This window comes from Pinus tabuliformis, chromosome 2_1 (assembly GCF_031772625.1).
Source record: "Pinus tabuliformis cultivar Carrire ecotype Pingquan chromosome 2_1, CPIR1, whole genome shotgun sequence".
NCBI lineage: Eukaryota > Viridiplantae > Streptophyta > Pinopsida > Pinales > Pinaceae > Pinus > Pinus tabuliformis.
In genome coordinates, this window is record NC_142299.1 from 130405556 (window position 1) to 130417872 (window position 12317).

Genomic DNA, 12317 nt, shown 5'->3' on the forward strand with positions numbered 1-12317 from the left:
GAAAAGTCAAAAACCGTATGGAATTCACCGATTCTGTCACAAGAGGGCCCCACACGAAAATCGTCAGGATATCGAAAGGCCTTCAAGCGGTAAGCGGTTTCAACCGAGTCCCGCCCGATGCCACACACTAGGTGCCATGCATCCGGTGGAAGAGAGAGAAAACCGCTCACATCGGATGGGTAAACGTCATGCAACTTACCCGCCCGATATGGACGGAGACCGTAGGATTTGGAGGCTCCAGATCAACGACGGACATGCAATCCGATGGATGATCGGATTCAATGGGGTAAATAGGCTGAGTTATATAAAGTTTGAAGTCCGGCATGAATGATGAGTTGGTAGAAGAATCATGTTCGTGGGCAATCTGGGAGTTAAACAGAAATAATGACCGTTCAAACATTTCCAAGAGAACTGACACTCAGTTCATTATGAAACAGGTGGCCACCTCCCTGTGAAGCGTTACACAGTGATGATGACGTAGAATAGGGGAATTCAAATGGATAGAGGCAAAAGAACCAGAACACCGGGAAGCGGAAACGAACAGTCAGGAATTAGATTGGCTTTAAAGCCACGAACCGACAGAGACAAAGAAAGCAGTGAGAAAAGTGAGTTAAGAAAGCTAAGAGAAGAGAACAGCGAGAGGAAGCTGAGCTGACCACTGAAGGCAACATCGAGCCAGATAGAGCCAGAGAGAGTTAGAGAGTCTGTGTACTCTAGAGAAGGCTTGAGAGGTTCAAGAAAACTCCTCTATATATACCTGTCATGTATTGATTCACAATTTTGGCTCATACTACTATGACCAATAGAGGTCGAGTTTCAGTAAGGAGAGTCTGTGTACTCCAGAGACTTGGGGGATCCAAGTCCAGTCCTACCGATTTATATCTGTTGAGTGAGACTCAAATTGAGCTCATTGTTGTAAAAAATTTTCTTTGAAAACATAATAGAGAGGCCACCACTGAAGGCTGGACTAGGAGACATAGCCCTAGAGCATTGGGCGAACTCCTTATTAAACTTGTTTTGTTGACATGTTTGCCTGTTATGTTTTCTCTAACTACTTTAGTGTCTATGTATTTCACAATCTTATCGATCTGTTGCATAAAGTAACATAGGCACATCCATGCACATGAGTCTGTAATACCTTTAATTCTTTGTCCTGGATACACTCCTTCAACTCAGTTTCTGGCTCTAGTACTTCAATAGTTTGTACAGATTGGATAGGTCTATTGTTGGGATTTTGGTTGGGTTGGGCTAGGAGTTGTGGTCGTAGATTGGGTTGAGGGTTTTGCTGCAATGTGTAAGGTGCTGGTAGTGTAGGTTGGGGCAGGGGGATTGTTGTTGTTGGTTGGTTTGTAGGTCTTTACCAGCTTGACTGCCAGTTCTGGTTCTGTGAAGTGGCGGGGGGCCATTGGGATGGATATGTATTGTTTTGCCATAATGGTGGGAAGAAAGAGGAATTTGGGCAACTATTGTTTTGATTTGATTGATTGGACCAAGGTGGCATCAATAATGGTTGCTGTGACCCATTAGGAAAATGTGGCTGGTTCTGCAACGTAGCTCCTGTGTATTGTTGAGAATTATATTGCGAGGGTTGAAAGAAAGAAGATGGGTCAGTAGGCATACCTGTTTGTCGTGCTTGCCATTGGCGATGTTGATTTAGCAGGTATACTGGTTCCATTTCTTCCTCTACCTCCTTGAAGACTACTTTTAACCCTAGGAGCGATGGATAGCTTTCTATGGCATGATATTTAGTGCATATGGCACATGTCTATACCATATCTAGTGGGCATTCTTTATTACTATGCTTCTTCCTGCATCGAGGGAAAAAGATCACCAGGTTCTGTTTACTTAAGCCTGCTTCTACTTGGCTTGCATGATGTCTAATTGCGTCGTCAAAGTTCCCAAGATATTTGTTTTGAAATGCTCCAGTAGGTTGCCTATTTCTACATGAGTAATACTTCCGCCAGAGATTTTGTTTTCCTTGGCGATCATATCGCGTTCTGATGCTTTCAATCTCGTACTGCCTCTTGAGCACCTGAGACACAAATTAATAATGTTAGCATAGTCTTCTTGATATATATCACCTTTACCCATAATATTTAATGTCTCTATCCATTGGTATTTCATCCCTTTAATCAATGTAGTTTTTAGCACATTATCAGGCAAAGGCAAAGTTGCGTAGGGAGACCTTTTGAGGTTATATTGAAAACGCTCCACATACTCTTCCAATGTTTCACTAGGTCTTGCTACCATTTGGAATATTTCCTCTTTTAATTCCCTTTATCTCTAATAGTCATGATATTTTTAAAGGAAAGCAGTTTTCATTTGATCCCAATCGTTTATGGTGCCCCCACCTAGTCCCATAAACCAATGCAGGGCTGCTCCTTTTAACGTAGAGGGAAATAACTTTAGTTTCTGGGGGTCGGTGGTGTAATCATAACCCCGACATAATACATCAAACTCAAACATAAATGCATCTGGATCTTCTGATGTAAGTCCATGAAAGGTGGGAATATTTTTGAGAGGGATAGCTTTCATGGGTGCATTGACAACTGTGTCAATGATGGGATACTGTAATGTAGAGGTCTGGGGTGCTTGTGGATTATTGGCCATTTGATCAAATATATGTCAGTACCCTTCCAGGATCTCTGGAGCTAGAGAGTTATCCCTAGGCTATCTAGAAGGGGTGGGAATGATCTTAATAGCACTCCCTTGGTCTGGGATACTAGGTGTCCTTTGCTTGATTACTACCTGAGGGGATCTTGGTTCCTCTGCTTCCCTTGTTTCTCCTCCTCCTTCATGAATATTACAAGAATTCCCTTCTTGTGAGGGAATTTGGCGCGAATTTTCAATTTCTTGAAAACTCTTCTCAGTTCCTTCCATTTTACTATGGACCTCAACATAGGCTACAGATGGTGAGCTTGTGGCCTAAAGGGAGACAATAGGTTGTCTGGAAGCAACAGTTCGGGGACCTACTGATGGCTGAGATTCATCTTTCTTTAAGATGTCGTCGATGAAAGTCGATCGTCCAAGGGTCACCGGTCTCTTAGATTTTTTAGGTTTGGGATGTGGAATCAGATTGTTTTCGAGCTTTTTCTTCTTAGTCATTCATGCGAAAAAATTCAAATGTTGATTTCTACCTTAAGTTCCTAATAATTCTGTTGGAAAGTGGGTGGGGGAGAAAACATTTTACTTGCTTTATATGTAGGTTCTTACCTTCCATTTTTAATACCAAGTTCTCTCTCAACAGACAAGCATTCAACACCTACTTCACTTTCCTGTAATTGTGCTGAAAAGCAGGCGGAGGAGAAAGCACTTTACTTGCTCGTTACATAGGTTCTTACCTTCCGTTTTCAATACCCAATTCTTCCTCAACAACAATTATCAGGTATACATCACTCTTTGTAAATTGGCTACACTCTCCCCAGCAATGATGCCAAAATGTTGGCTGATAAAAGGTGCCTTTTAAAACTCCTAATTATCCCACATTAATCATCAACCCGGGCAAGTCCTCTTATTTCAAGAGTGTACACAGTATGTGGCTGCTATAAATTCAGAGAGTAATGTTTCCTAAATTGTAGTATAGATCTTTTAATACAAGAGTAAACAGATGCATCTAATAAATTCTAATTGCAATTATTAAAGGAAATATCAAAACTCAATCCTCTACTGAAATCAAATCTTACAACAATTCAAGTAACAACATCATCAACCGAGAGCACAGTAGCAATAACTCATCTCTTCTTAACTGACTTAATCTAAGTCAAACTCAATCTCTAGTAAAAAATCCAAATAGCAATGATATCAATATGAGAGTCCAATAGCGATAATCAAACTCTTTACAGTTGATTACATCAATGCGATTCACTATCTAGATAATTTACTCTGTAATAAACATAACTCGAATCAATTGACAGTGCTGTAAATTATAAACAGAGCATACACTATTTCAATACAAGAAAGTAATGAACAACGAATAAAGTAAACTCATAGAAACAGGAAATTATCAAACCAACCAAACTTTAGAAGAATCAGAAATATGACACAAGAAAGTAGTTAAATCCACCAGAGGCTGGGCCCTTAGCCGCCAGTGAACACTGCTAATCTACTTCAGATATTGCAAGGGAACAACAACTTCAATTATATATTAATCATCGAATGTAAGTAGCATTACAATATAACTATGTTCTCTCAACAGCGAGAGTCTGTAATTAAAATTACAATTCAAACAATAACAGAGATTCCTCCCCTTTCTTCTTACAATCGTCTCCTTTTATAATCAGAAAGGGTAAAAGATAAATGCGATCCCTCAGGATCGGATTCGTGACTAATTGCTAACTTCAGACAATTTTCCTTTTTAGCACTGATCCTCTTGATTCACCTTCAACCTTGTCTACAACCGACGCGTTCCTTCCTTTGTTTGTTGGTTTTTGTTGTTCCATCGTTAGGGAACAAAAAAGTGCACACATATGCATTTGAAGAAATGGCTTCCTCGAGTGCCTTGCCATAGACTCTGACTCTGCTTGGCAAAAATTATGAGTTTTGGTCTTTAAGAATGAAGACTTTTGTGCAAGCCCAAGAGTGTTGGGATACACTTCAGAACAACTATGTAGACCCAACCCAAGAAGCATGGGTGCCCATGACCAATAATCATAGGAATGAAGCTATTTATATGAGAAAGAAAGTGCACATAATGCAATGTTGGATACAAACCTCATTCGATGACTCTATCTTTGACAAGATAACTGGGCATCAACAAAAAAAGAATCTTGGGATATTTTGAAAGTTTTGTATCAAGGTAATGATACAATCAAGACAATTAAATTGAAGACATTGACAACACAATTTCAAACCCTGAAGATGACTAACACTGAGAATGTAGATCAGTTCATGACTAGAGTCGTGGGAATAGTCAATCAAGTCAAACTCATTGGTGAAACCATTGCCAGTAAGAAAATTGTTGAAAATTTTCTTCGAAGCCTACCCAAGAAATATGAATTTATTGTAATAGAAATTCTTGATTCCAAAGATTTTACAATTTTCGCAGTAGAACAGTTGACTGGATCACTTCTAGAACACGAAACAAGATCTAGCTTGGAAAAAGATTCCATGGAACAAGCTTTCAGACCATAACTCTCTTTTGGCATAGGTAGAGATAGAGGATTTAGAGGTAGAAAAAAGCAAGGTGGATGATGAAGTATAGGCAGATCAAAATATCATCATGTAGCAGAGCAGTGGAGACCTCCACAAAACCAAACTCGGAGAATCTGACCATGGATAAAATATAATGTCCAATGTTATCACTGCATGAAATTTGGGGATTATGAACATGAATGTAGAAAGAAATAGTTAGATTAGTAAAGAGGCAGTGTCCATGCCTCCAATAATGAAGGAGAATCCTATGAAACAATGTTTATTTCCTTCCATCTTTTTGAAGGCACTCACAACAAGGACCTTTGGTTGCTGGACAATGGCTGCAACAATCATATGATAGGTAACAAAAATTCACTTTCTTATCTTGATGCTTCCATAACATCAGAAATTAAAATTGGAGATCATTCCTGTATTAAAGCTGAAGGGAAAGGTATTATCCCAGTTCTTACTAAACAAAATAAGAAGAAATACATACATGATGTTTACTATGTTCCACGTCTGAATCATAACCTCATTAGTGTAGGACAATTGATGGAACATGGTTATGATGTAATATTTCAAGGGAACACATGGTATAGCTATGAAAAACCTCCCAATAGAAGAATGACAACAAAGGCTGAAAAAACCAAGAATAGGATGTTTCCATCGTGATCCAGGAGGATCTCGTCAGATCAGTTACACAGGTTCAGTTTCGTCATCAACATTCAGTGTCCAATGTCATCAACTTCGACAGTGATGTTTATGGTTCAGGTTGTCCAGTAATGTATATGGTTTTCATGGTGATATGGTTTGATACCTGGTTGTCGACATGTGATTGTCGTCAGTTCCACCAGGATTTGGTCGTCGACATGGGTTTGTCGTCCGCCTTGCAGGATTTGGTTGTCGACGGGTTTTGTCGTCATGTGATGTTTGTTTCTAATGTCGCTTTGTGACATTTGGTTGTAAATGGGTTATTTTAAAATAAACCTAATGTAAAACCTAAGCTTCAATCATAATGACAAACCCTAACACCTAAAACCCTAACCTATACCTAAAAACCTAAACCATACATTAAAATACCTAAAACCTAAGTTCTAAACCCTTACAATGTAAAACAAATACATTAACCCTATGTTATAAACCCTCTTGACCTTTTTATAAACATTAAAATCCAATACAAATAAAAACATTACAAACACAGTCCCTAACCACAAGGTTTAGACTGCATCAGAACTATGGCATGTGAATGGATGTGAATAAGCCGTCAGGGCTTTCAAACACCAGAGACTAACCGCTTGATTAACCACACGGGGAGTCAATTGTGATAGCAGGCCATGTCAGTGGACAGTGAGCCATGTGCTGTTAACAGTTACAGTTGCGAAGTTTACAATGAATGGTTACAATAACCATAGTGCATAAATTGTGGAGTAAACCTTGGCATATGAACAGGGCAGTAAACCATCAGTCGGTTAGTCAACGGAACTGCCAGAGCTTTAACCATGGGATTACCTGCACGCTCACTTGCATTGTCTCCCTCCTCTGCCCAGTTAGCAAATGGCTAACGGTTCTAATTTATTATAATCTCTATTTTGGGCTTTTGGTTGTTTTTGTCATTTAAACTAATTCGATGACCATGTAAGTTTATCCTAAGGTGTCAAATAATGACAAGACTGAGGGAAACAAACCCTATTTTCATCTTATGCATCCCTAAACTCAACCTAGGGAGTTAGAATGCATCTAGAGGGCTATAAAAGGCAATTTTGCTCATTTATGAGGGATGAGTGATTTTGAGTTTTAGAGTGCAGATTGTGGAGGATATAGGCAATTTTGTTTTCAGTGTAACAGGAGCATCGGGAGTCGGAATTGGAAACCGAGATAGGCGTTGGAAATCTGGTTCAGAGAGATTTCTTATGACAGTGACTAGAAGTGCCTTTGTGCACATTCCGTTTGGTCAATTTTCTGTGTAATCGACCTTCTCGAATTCAATCCTAATAAAGCAGTTGCCCATCTTGAAAGCAGACCTGGAGATGTAGTCCATCAGGGATGAACTTCGTAATCCATCTTGTTATCTGGTATCACTTTGTATTTGTTGTTTTCACTTCTATTTTTCATCTTACTTATGTTTTATCATCTGTTGTAAAGCCTTTCTTCTCAAGAAGTTCTCACGATAAAAGCACTTTCAGTTAACATTCTATTCATTAATGGCATTAATCAATTCTATGTCAGTTTGACATGTGATCACTTCAGATCATATAATTTGGTATTAGAGCAAGTTGCAATTGTAGAATTTGTTAGTGAATGTTAACCAGGTGAAAATCGCAACATGGAGAAGGAATCCTCGAGGAGATTGATCCAGAAATTGGAAAGTGAAGAGTTGTTCATAAGTCGACCATGACAGGATCTGATGCAGGTGAAAATCCAGAAACTAAGATGAGTGATGAACAGTTTCAGCAAGAATTCTTGAATATGCAGCAGATTTTGGGAGAACTCTACGAAGATAAGAAGGCGATAGATGCAGCTTCTTCTTCAAAGACATAGAAGAAGGACAAAGGTAAAGGCAAGGTTGATAAACCTCCTTCACCTCCATCATCTCCATCATCATCGTCTTCTTCTTCTTCTTCTTCCAATGTAGAATCTGAAACATAAAAGAAACCTAAGAAAACATCTCTTTTAAAACTTGATGTAAAATTTGAGTTACCAATTTATGATGGTGAAATGAATCCTGAAAAGTTAGATAATTGGATTAAGCAGTTAGAAGTGTATTGTCGTATTCAAAGCATCTCTGACGATAAAATGAAAATTCAGTTAGCTACACTTAGAATGGGGGGAACAACTTTAATTTGGTTGGAAAGTAAAACTCAGATAGATGTAAAGTGGAAAGGTAAAGTCATCTCTTCATGGTCTAAGTTTTTAAAAGCTCTTATGAAACAGTTCTATCCTTTAGGATACATGCAGCAAGCTTTTATTGATTGGCAGCACTTGGGGCAAGGTAAACGGCAGAGTGTTCAGGAGTTTACTTAGGGGTTCAGAAAGAAAGCATTGGCTCTTGGTATTTCAATGGATACACATGAAACCTTATTAAAATACATCAATAGTTTACATTCATATTTGCAGCATACATTATTGATGTTTAATCCTGATGATTTTGATGAAGTGTGTGTTGAAGCCATACATATTGAATAAGGTAGCAAACCATTCAAGTTTTCACCGCAATCATCCAAGAGTTGGAAATCAAGGATTCCTTGTCATTTTCCTGCACAAATAAAGGTAAAGGTTAGCTAAATCGTAACTGCAAATACTTTATCCATTTCTTACCATAATTTCTCAATACATTAGCGCATTAAGATATGGAAAAGATAAGAATCAAGGGAAAAGATGATGAGATTAATAGTAAATACATACCCATTTTGTAACGCAACACTGAGCATGGGAATGCCCGACTCAGGACATGATTTTAGTTGTTTTATATATACGTGTTGTATTAGGTTTCCCGTACCACCCGAAGCTCCGATCCTCTCTCTCTTTTTGTCGAAGAAGGAAAATTATAGTTAAGTAAAGTATTTTGGCCATCGTCGCAGCCTCTGATATCACACTTTAGGGGGCATCTGTTATACAGCAAAATGACCTCCTCATCAACTCAGAGGAGAAAGACATGATGGCTGAAGAAATATCCAAGAACATAAGCCTTGTTTCCACACTAACGTTGTCTATACACTGACAACATGCTTTATAAAGCTTCTCTGTAAGCCTAAGGGAGCGTTAGTGACCCTACTAACTCTACTTGTTGGTTCGGGGACAACATTAGTGGATCCTAATGAGAATCTAAAGGTCAAAGGAGTGAATTGACTCATAAATATCTAGATATTCCCTTGTAAATCTACTCAACAAAGCAAGGAAACATCTAAATTTCGACCTATTTGTGGGATTTCTAATCCTAATGAAGGAGGCAAATGGGAAAGAGCTCAAAAGCATGGCAACATCATTGCTTTTACCTAAAGAAACTCATGGAGGAACTTGGCAACCCTAACTTGAATGCTACATAAGAAGAGCTAGGGCTATTGTGATGGAGGTCAAATCATTTGAAAGGATAGCTTACTTGATTGTCGAGCATAGTCTCAAATCTAAGCATAAGAAGTTGGTAAGAAGGGAGAGAGAGAGAGGAGTTGGAGGGGTAAGGGAAGGCTAATGCAACATATGGTTGTAATCACTCTTCTGACATTAATATAGAACTACAGTTGTACTGTCTACTCCGTGGTGTTGGTACTATCATTCATTTATTTGTTTGTCCAATACCTTTTAGCATGAGTAGCTTAGTTATGTGTAACTAGATGTCTTTTGTATATTCATGTATTAGTTATCAAGGTTGTATGTTGTGATTATGCTTATCTCTTCTATGTGCAGGACTTGATTTGGAGCTAGCTCAAGGGACTTCTACCTAGTTGCATTGTGCTCTCCAGCAAATCTACATGGAGGCTTGAGGTAATGAATCTTTCTTGCTTTGATGGTTAGTTATTGTTTATGGACACACATGTAACTTTTTGACGACTACAGATAATCTTATAGTCTGCCAAGGGTCCCAGGAAAACCCTTGAGGGTATCTTCATTCTCCATACACCGTGCATTTTATCCTATAGCACCTATGCATCAAATTAATGTAATTCTAATGTTTTTGAGTGATTTTATGAGAATATGATCTAGTTAAGTATTGAGAGGCATATTGTAAATGTTCTCGAATGAAGGGGAACATGAGAGAATCAGGATAGTTGAGAGTTCATAGGGATTGATAGATTTGGAAATTAATTGTAGATCTTAAATTAGGAATTAGTTCATGATTTATGGGATTGAGAGGATTCTTAGGGTTTAGTTGAAATTATTAAGGATCTGAACCAGAATTGGTTCACAGAACCTTTTGTATAAAAATTATAAGCATCAAGGCATGGAAGGATTCAGAATTTAGATAGATAGTAAAGGTTTGAATTGTGAGCCTACGGGCTAGAGAGTAGGTGAAGAGGCCACTGATTAGAAATCAAGCCTGAGAAAAGAAACCTTTTGTAAATATTTGTTTATATATATATACAGAGATTCGATTTTGAATTATATAGTGTACACTAAGTGATTGAACTACAAACGGTGTATAAATTGTGGAATATTTCTGTAGAATAAAGATGTGTAAGTGAACTTGAGAAAATTAATATATAGGATAGTGCTCAATCAATGGTGCGCAATCGAGACTATAGATAGTTCTACATGTGAACTCTGCGCGTGAGAAGTACACTGAAGAAGCTCAGAAATGGTAGCAGAACAAAGAGTTCAAGAGGGAAATCATGCACAAAATATCAAAGACAAAGAAGTGAAAGAGATAATACACAGAGCCGAGAGTAGACTAATTACTAGATCCAAGAATCGAGCATAGTCACAAGGCTAGAGCATTGGAAGAGGTCGATTGTCAACCATAGGAGAAATTGACAATGAATCCAAGGAAATCAGATCGAGAATAGCACGCAAAGGCATTGCTACAGTCGGAATTATTTCTGTTACGATTGAATAATTAAATCGAAGCTCAGAGAAATAGGATAGCGTGTAGGAGTGTTAATGGTGTTGAATTTTTGAATTGTTATAAGCTGGAGATTCCTGTTAATGAATCATTACATGAACATTTGATACCAAATATTATATAGATATGAAACTATGTGATGAAATAACATTCATATATATATATATATATATATATATATATATATTTTCCTATGTGTATGTTCCATTTAACATATATTTGATTACCACCATCATGATAGTAATGTGAAGTGTGAGTTGTGAGACAAGTTGTGAAGCGGAATTGCAAAGATTGCAAAGTGTGATACATTGGAATTGTGAGGTGGTTATTTTGTGTAGAGGAACATAAACTCATGCAAGAAATCGAATGATGAATTCGATGTCAATGGAAGGATGTCCTATTTCATATAGAGATCAATGAATGCTGGAGGAGATAAAGGCACCAACAAAGACAACGCATAATTGAATTACAAAAGGGGATCCATGTTTTATACTTGAAGAACAAGATCAAAATTGGTTAGACTGAAGTCCCTGATCAATATTGTTAAAGATGTGTAGAAGCCAGATTCAAGGTCGCTGGACCTGGCATCAGAGGATGTAATAGCAGTTGAAGGAAATCTTGTTTAACCCAAGCAACAAGGAAAATGTTTGTGCAGATAAAAAACAAACATCATGAAAGGTAATTGACCAGTCACAACCTTCTTCCACAAACTCTGTGTTCGAGTATGCAGGGAAAGGTGTGTAGTTATGTTGAAGTAGTTTGGTTCTGTTCTTGAACCAATAGTCCTGTTCTTGTTCTCAACCTTGGGTCCTATTCCGACAAAAGGGATTGACATTGGAACCACAGTGCATTCGAAGGGAATTAGAGAAAGTTTTTTGGTGGAATAGGTAATTTCGTCCAAACATGGGCCCAAATCCATAAGGTTTCAATATGGAAATCATCAGCAAATGAAATTTGACAGACTTGGTTTTTTTCCGTCATCAATATCTATCCGAGGACTATAACTTTCAACTACAAATGTGAGTCAAAGTCACTTGTTTTCCCATTTTCCAAATAAACTTCGTTTAAGGCCTCAAAATGGCTCTAGAAGTTCAAGACCCGAAAACTACCAAAAATAGTAAAATGTGCTACAATTAAGGAAAGTGAAAAACTGAAATAAACAATGGTGGAAGTCCATGTGGAAAAGGAGGATGGCCAGCAATATCCTCCTATATCAGCCCCCCCTTAGGAATAAATGTTCCCCATTGTGTTAAGTGCCTCCATGAGACAGGGAAACTACTGTTGAACTTGGTCTCTAGTGAGCCACTTGCCTTGGTGCAGGAGTTGGCTAGTTTTGACAACCCGATACAATTGGATCTTCTGATCATGAGTGTTAAGGATATGTGTGTCCATGATCTGAGTAGCTGTGTCTTGTTCCATGCAGTCTAGGTTTAGCTCTGTTGGTGTGATATGTTCTACAATGTTTGATGTGTCGAGTAATGGTGGAAAGTATGGTCGAAGGAAATCCACATTGAACACTAGGTGTAGGCCAAGGAATGGGGAAATGTTGAACTCAAAAGAATCATCTTCCACAACCTTGGTAATGGTGTAAGGACCATATTGGAGTGGTCTGAGCTTTCGATGGGTTCCAGTA